This window comes from Neovison vison, chromosome 6, assembly GCF_020171115.1.
Source record: "Neovison vison isolate M4711 chromosome 6, ASM_NN_V1, whole genome shotgun sequence".
Lineage (NCBI taxonomy): Eukaryota > Metazoa > Chordata > Mammalia > Carnivora > Mustelidae > Neogale > Neogale vison.
Window position 1 is genome coordinate 24,852,156 of NC_058096.1, and position 7,437 is coordinate 24,859,592.

A 7,437-nucleotide genomic window follows, 5' to 3' on the forward strand; every position below is an offset into this window, starting at 1 on the left:
GGTTTTCACTACTTCTGTGAAAACTGAATGTATATAACATATAATCAATCCATTATTTGAGATAAAATCGAGCTAAAGAAAAAAGTTATTAAGTTTTTGTTAAAGAGGAGAACTTATCCAAAAATAATTTGAAAGTCTGCCTGTTTTTGCCTGTCTCTGGTAGCACAAAGGTAGTGTGAAAATGGAGAAGTTGAGTTTCAATTTAAATGAATGTTATAACTTTTTGAATTATGAGGAATAAAACAGCCTTAAGAGTTTTCCCTGCTCTCATCTGCTTTCTCCTTTTATTTTTATTTCTCCCTTTGTTCCTGGTATTGTTCTCTGTGAAGAATTGAGGCTATGTCAATGGTGCTGAATTAGGGATCTTAGAAGCAAGAGCATGATTCTATGAAAACAGCCCTTTGGAAATGTCAGTTTTATTAGGGTAAGCCTATTTCCAAGTAATAGACCTAGCACCTAAAATTCAGGAGTGCCACATAGCAAATAGATGAGAGAAAATAAAATTGTGGAAGATTAAGATTTATAGGGGAATAATTTTCTACCTGATTTGTGTTGTATTGTCTTGAGCTATAGTATTGTCTGATAGTTGCAGGTAATTTCAGCGGCAGATTTATGTCTTCATCTAATTTAAAACGTATGCCTTCATAAAATGTCCACTTTCTTTATCTTCCTATAAATAGTGTCGTTTTCCCCATTTCTTTATGAAGAAGTGGGTAAAAAATAGTGTCTCTCTCAAAATATATGTATATTTAAGAACACTGCAGTCCAGACAAAGCAGAAAAATTCATAATAAAATCGTGGAGATAACACCCAATCCATCAGTGAACATGAGTTATATTTGTCCTTTTGGGTGGTTTGAAGCTATATGATGCAGTTGAAATAGTTTGACAGGAGTCCAGAGATCTGGCTCTGGTTCAGTCCCATCTTCAGGCTGCATTCTCCTTTGTGTACCATGGAAACTATTCTAGGAAGACCTGAAAGTTCTCCAGGCCTCTTCTACATTTCACATCCTGTGGCCCTCCTATATGTGCGAGCCACCTGAAGCCAAGTACTTACAGCAGAATACTTTACTTAGAGGAAAAGTTTCTGATGTATTGCTAGAAACCCATCAAAAGACAGGGAGTTTCAAATGATTTAAAAGAATTCTTATATACATCTGTCCCTAACCACACACACACACACAAACACATATTCATACTCACAAATGCACATGAAAATAATTCATAGGAATGAAACAAAGAATTCTAAAAAGTTAGGACTATACAGAACACAGTTGGGCTCTGGTGGCAAAATCTGAATTGCTGTCCTGGGCGTAACACACAAGCCACCTTAAACCACAAAAGTGAACTATTGCTTAACACTTTCAACTCTCTGCCTCAAACAGCATTTTAAACTCAGTTTACATGGGGTGCCTGCGTGGCTCAACGGGTTAAGTCCTCTGCCTTCAGCTCAGGTCAATACTAAGTTCAAGTCCATTCATCTCTAGCCAGGAGATGTGATAGTAGATAGTTCAATCTCTAGCCAGGAGATTTGAATGTATTAAAGTCAGGTTTTTTTAGGTGGATTAAAATGGATATTTTTCTATGCCTAATTGCAGATTGTTACAAAAAGTGATTGCCGTTGGATATATTGATTTTGGGGGCTTTCAGCTTTTTCAAATTATTTCATTTGTGGTGGCAGAAGAGACACCAAATCACAGTTTTAGATAACAGAAATAACAGTAAAATGTATCATTTCCCTCAAACTAACCTTTTATAATAGTTTGCTTTTGGTGTTTACCAGTGTTATTAAGTTATTACGCTAAAAAAGATCAACCATGTTAAATTAGTATAACAAAAATGAGTACTTTGCATCTTCTCTCTCATGTCAATACTGTCCTAAAAAGCAATCACTTTTGATAATTTTATCAATTCTACTATGTTTTAGTTCCAGTTATTTAAATACTATGTCCATACCCATGTTCCTTGAATAAATAATAAAGACATTATCCATTATGCACTTCCCATTATATTGGAAATTTATGTCTACTAAATTCTCTCTCTTCCCTCAGTAATCACTCATTCAGGCAGTCATTTGAAAGAGTTAGTTATTAACACCAACAGACATTCACTTATCTGGGACCTGGAAATAGTATCATGGAAATACAATACTTTTTAAAATATTTTATTTATTTATTTATTTGAGAAAAAGGGAGCACAAGCAGAGGGAGTGGCAGGCAGAAGGAGAGGGAGAGGAAGGGTCCCCACAGAGCAGAGGGAGCCCGATGTGGCAATCGATCCCAGGATCTCAAGATCATGATATGACCAGAAGGCAGTCACTTAACCTTACTGAATCATCTAGGCACCTGTGGAAATAAAATTCTATTAGGAAAAGGCAGGCATAAATAAGCAAATTAATATGTCAAGTAATGATATGTGCTAATAAGAAAAATAAAATGAGGGGCAACTGGGTGGCTCAGTGGGTTAAAGCCTCTCTCTGCCTTCAGCTCAGGTCATGATCCCAGGGTCCTGGGATTGAGCCCTGCATCAGGCTTTCGGCTCAGCAGGGTGCCTGCTTCCCCCTCTCTCTCTGCCCACCTCTCTGCCTACTTGTGATCTCTGTCAAATAAATAAATAAAATCTTTAAAAAAAAAAGAAAAGAAAAATAAAACCAAATAAGGAAATAGAAAATAATTAGGTGGTTGGCTAGGAAATACCCCTTTCATAAACTTACATTATAATAGAGGTCTTATAAGATGAGAAAAGATCTATGTGGATCTCAAAAGAAAGAGTTCCAGGCAAAAGGAACAAACATTGAAACTTTTAAGGCAGAAATGTGCTTGGTATTTTATAGGATTAATTAAGAGACTAAGAGAGCCATGCCATTACTATGAAAGGTCATGTTGTAGAGCATAATATTAGCAATCATATCATATTAGGGATCAGATCACATAGGACTTGGTAGAGTTCTCAGTACTGCCAGGAAAACATGCTGGTATATTCCCTGCCCCAACCACCTTGACACATCTTCCACCATTCTTACACAAGATGACCTTCTTCCTACCTTTTAAGGAGGGCAAATATTGCATGGAACACTGTGTTTTATATGTAAACAATAAACCATGGAACACTACATCAAAAACTAATGATGTACTGTATGATGACTAACATAACATAAAAAAAAGAGAGAGAGAAATAAAATAAAATTGAAATCAATCAACCCTTGTATTACATTTTCATTTTACCTACTTCCTGCTCAGAATATGGAATTTTCTTATTCCTACATAAATTGAATGTCTCCATTTATTTGCTAATTTATCACTTCTTTCTTGTTTAAAGACTCTTCTCTAGCAGCTCTTCTTTTTCTGTCATACATCAGTGATTTTTATTCTCTACTGGATTATTCCCATAAGCGCACAAATAAGCTGTTATTTCTCCTATCTTAAAAATAAAAATACATCAACCACAACTCGTGTGTATGTGTGTGTGTGTGTAGTAGAAGTAGTATCAGGTTTCATTTAACAAACAGACAAGAACACACCTAGTTAAAACTCACCACATTTTGGCCAAGAACCAAACAGTACCCACTGCAGGCATGGAGAACCTCTGCAGATGACTGGCCTGAATGATAGAACAGTCAAAACACAGCAGCCAAGTGCACACAGGACATACCAGAAACCTTTACTGAAGTGCCAAGTCCCTGGACACTATATGAGGTCTTCTTCATAAAGCTATCATTCTCAGGGGCAGGAAACATAATGAGTTTTTCTAACAGAGAGGAAGGCAGATAAACAAAATTCCAAGATGGAGGAATGTATCCCAGAAACAATAAAATAAGCTCACAGGCAAGAATCTAAGCAAAACAGATACAAGTAATATATCTGATGGAGAATTTAAAGCAACAATCATAAGGATACTCCCTGAACTTGGGAAAAGAATGGAAAAACTTCAGAGAGGCCTTATCACAGAGATAAGGAGTTACAAAACACTCAGAAATGAAAAAAAAAAGTCATAACTGAGATTCAAAACAGGCTTGATGCAATGAACACTGAATGGAAGAAGCAGAGGAATAAATAAATGATATAGAAGACAAAAATAATGGAAAACAATGAAGCTGAACAAGAGAGAAAGAAGAATTATGGAATACAAGAATAGACTTAGGGAACTCAGTGACTCCATCAAACATACTAGCATTCATTTTATAGGAGTCAGAAGAAGAAGAAGAAGAGGGAGGAGGAGGAGAGGAAGAGGAGGAGGAGGAGGAGGGGAAGAGGAGGAGAGAGAAAATGGGGCAGAAAATTTATTTTAGGAACTCATAGCTGAAAACTTCCCTAATCTGGAGAAGGAAACAGACATCTAGATCCAGAGACACAAAGAACTTCCATCAAAATCAACAAAAACAGGACCTGAGACATACTTTAATTAAACTACAAAATATAGTGATAAAGAGAAAACCCCACAGACAGCAAGACAAAAGTTCCTAACTTATAAGGGAAGACCTATTAGGTTAGCTGCTAATCTCTTAGCATGAATTTGTGAAGCCAAAATGGAGTAACATATATATTCAATGTGCTGAGTGAGAAAAATATGCAGTCAAGAGTATTCTATCCAGCAAGCCTGCACATTCAGAATAGAAAGAGATATATAGAGTTTCCCAGATGAAAACTGAAGGAGTTTGTGACCACTAAACCAGCCCTGTAAGAAATATTAAAGGGGTCTCTGAGTGGAAAGGAAAGAGCAAAAGTGAAAAAGACAATAAAGGAAGAGAGAAAATCTCCAAAAAAGAAAAAAGGAAAAAAAAATTAATAAAATGACACTAAATACATACTTATCAGTAATTACTTTGAATGTAAATGGACTAAGTGTTCCAATCAAAAGACATGGGCCTTCAAAAAAGCAAGACACATGTAAAAGTTGCCTACAAGAGACTCATTTTAGACCTAAAGACACTAGTGGATTGAAAGTGAGAAGATGGAGAAGTATTTATCATTTATCATTGATAAACCCCTAGCCAGACTTAACAAAAAGAAAAGAGAAAGGACCCAAATAAAATCACAAATGAGAAAAGAAAACTACAAACACCACGGAAATATAAACAATTTTAAAAGAATATGAAAAAAACATATTTAACAAATTGGACAACCTGGAAGAAATGGATAAATTTCTAAAGTAAAGTGTCTCCATGTGAACCCCTAGGTAATAAGGTAACAAAAGCATGGACTCAAAACTAATCTGTAGGACACTTTTAAAAAAATTAGTTATGTTAAATGATGATAATCCAATAAAGAAAATGAAAAGGATGACCAGTGTATTAGAAGAACCAAATAGTAGTAATATTACAGAACCAAGAGAAGGAAAAGAGAGGCATCAACTGTATCAAATGCTACTGATCAAGTGAGATGAAAAGAATTAGCCAGACACTATGAAAGATAGCACTTTGGTGAGTGATGAGGACAAAGGCCTCGTTCTAGTAGGTTTAAAATGAGAAAATAAGAAGAGGGAAGGTCGAGACCTCAGATTCTTACAAAGTTTTGCACTGAAGAGAAGTTGAGAAATGAAGCATCTGGAAGAGTATATGAGTTTGAGGAATAATTATCTTTTGTTTTGCTTTAATTTGGAGGGTATTAGCATGTGTATATATCCAAAAAGAAATGAGGTAGTAAAAGGAAGAGAAACAAATCTGCAAGGTAGAAAAATGAGATAATTTGGGGTTAAAATATGATATCCATAGAGGATGGCAAGAGTAAATTTGATGTAGACACATCATGGTTGTCAAGTATTTTGTATGAAAAAGAAAGACAAGTGTAGAAGAGAGCTTCTTTTTATAATAGTAATAGCCCAATGATAATTCTTATTTAATTAATAATCAGTGGTTATATTTTAGCAGGTTATAAATAGCAGGAAATTGGAAATATTTATTGAGAAATGTTTATTTCTAATAAATGTTTATTTATTATTGAGAAATATTTATTGACAAATTTATTGAGAAAGTCTATCAACCAAAATTCTGCATTAAGCTGATAGAAAATAATCCAGAAATATAAGATTGTTGTTGTGCCAGAACTTGTTAGTCCAAAATGTACAAGTGAGGGTTAAGAAATCAAGTGAATTTAGATGAAAAGAAAATTTTAAAAGTATGGGAATTCTTTTTTTTTTAATTTTTTCACCATTACCAGAAGCATCATCATGGGATTGCCCAACTTTTAGCTCTGAAGGCAAGGAAAGTACCTCTCCCAACATGCATGATTATAGAAATTGGTATAGATAAATAAAAATAGAATAAATAAATAAAATGGAATGAAATGGTTATATATCATGAGATTTGCACCTTCAATACAAGAAACCATTTGTATAACTATGATAAATTGGTCACTGCTTTGGTAGAGTCATTGTTTTATTTCTTTATACAAGTTTTGTTCCTGGTGTTAATAATAGACTCACTTTTTTTTTTTAACGATTATTTATTCATCTGTTTGAGAAAGACAGAGAGCAAAAACAGGGGGAAGATACAGAGGGAGAGGAAGAAGCAGAGGCTCCCTACTATTGAGTAGGGAACCTGATGCGGGGGCTCAATCTCAAGACCTTGTGATTATGACTTGACCTGAAGGCAGACACTTAACCTACTACACCACCAGGAGCCCCAATAGTAGAGTCATTTTTCCATCAAGTTGTTCTTGATTTCTTTGTCCTCTTGAGCAAGTCTTCACACTTCAAGAGTTACTCCATAAAATTTTCCAGAGATCAGTTGTCTCTAACACACTGTCCTGAACCCTCAACCCCCAAGCTCCAGGAGTCATTTCTTCCTTAATAGGGGCCATCCTCACATTCTCTGCACTCCTGCTGCTCTTCACCTGGGTGTAATGCCCTATATCATATGATCTCCTCTTTTTATATTTAGCTTCTCTATTGATAAAACACACTTTCCAATGTCTCTCTTCAGTTTGGCTTCATTGTAGATAAATTATCTGACATATAATGTTTGAAAATGTCTTTATCCTCCCTTCCTCAGTTGTGCTATGTTTTGGCTGTGTATGAAATCCAGATTGAAAATTATGTTCCCTCAGAATGTGGGAGGACAATACATCATTTACCAGTCAGTGGCTATTGAGTGTGATGCATGCCCATCTTATTTCAAAATTTGCATATAACCCATGATTTCCTCTCCTTGAGACTCTGTATCTTCTCTTTATTCTAAGTATTATGGAAGTTCATGATGATATGGCTGAAATTTTGTGGGGGCAACCCAACTGGCATTTGTGGGTAGCCCCTTTGCAAGTATATAAAGGTTTAGTTTTTCTCTATCTGCAATGTCAATTAGCAATCTGTCTTAATTTATTGGTATTCAAGATCATAATTATTACCAGCTTCATTAAAAGTAGCTATTTTTTTTCTCAAATTCTTGATTGTCAGTTATTTCTTTGAACATACATTAAGCTGACAGCACATAAAATAGAATAGG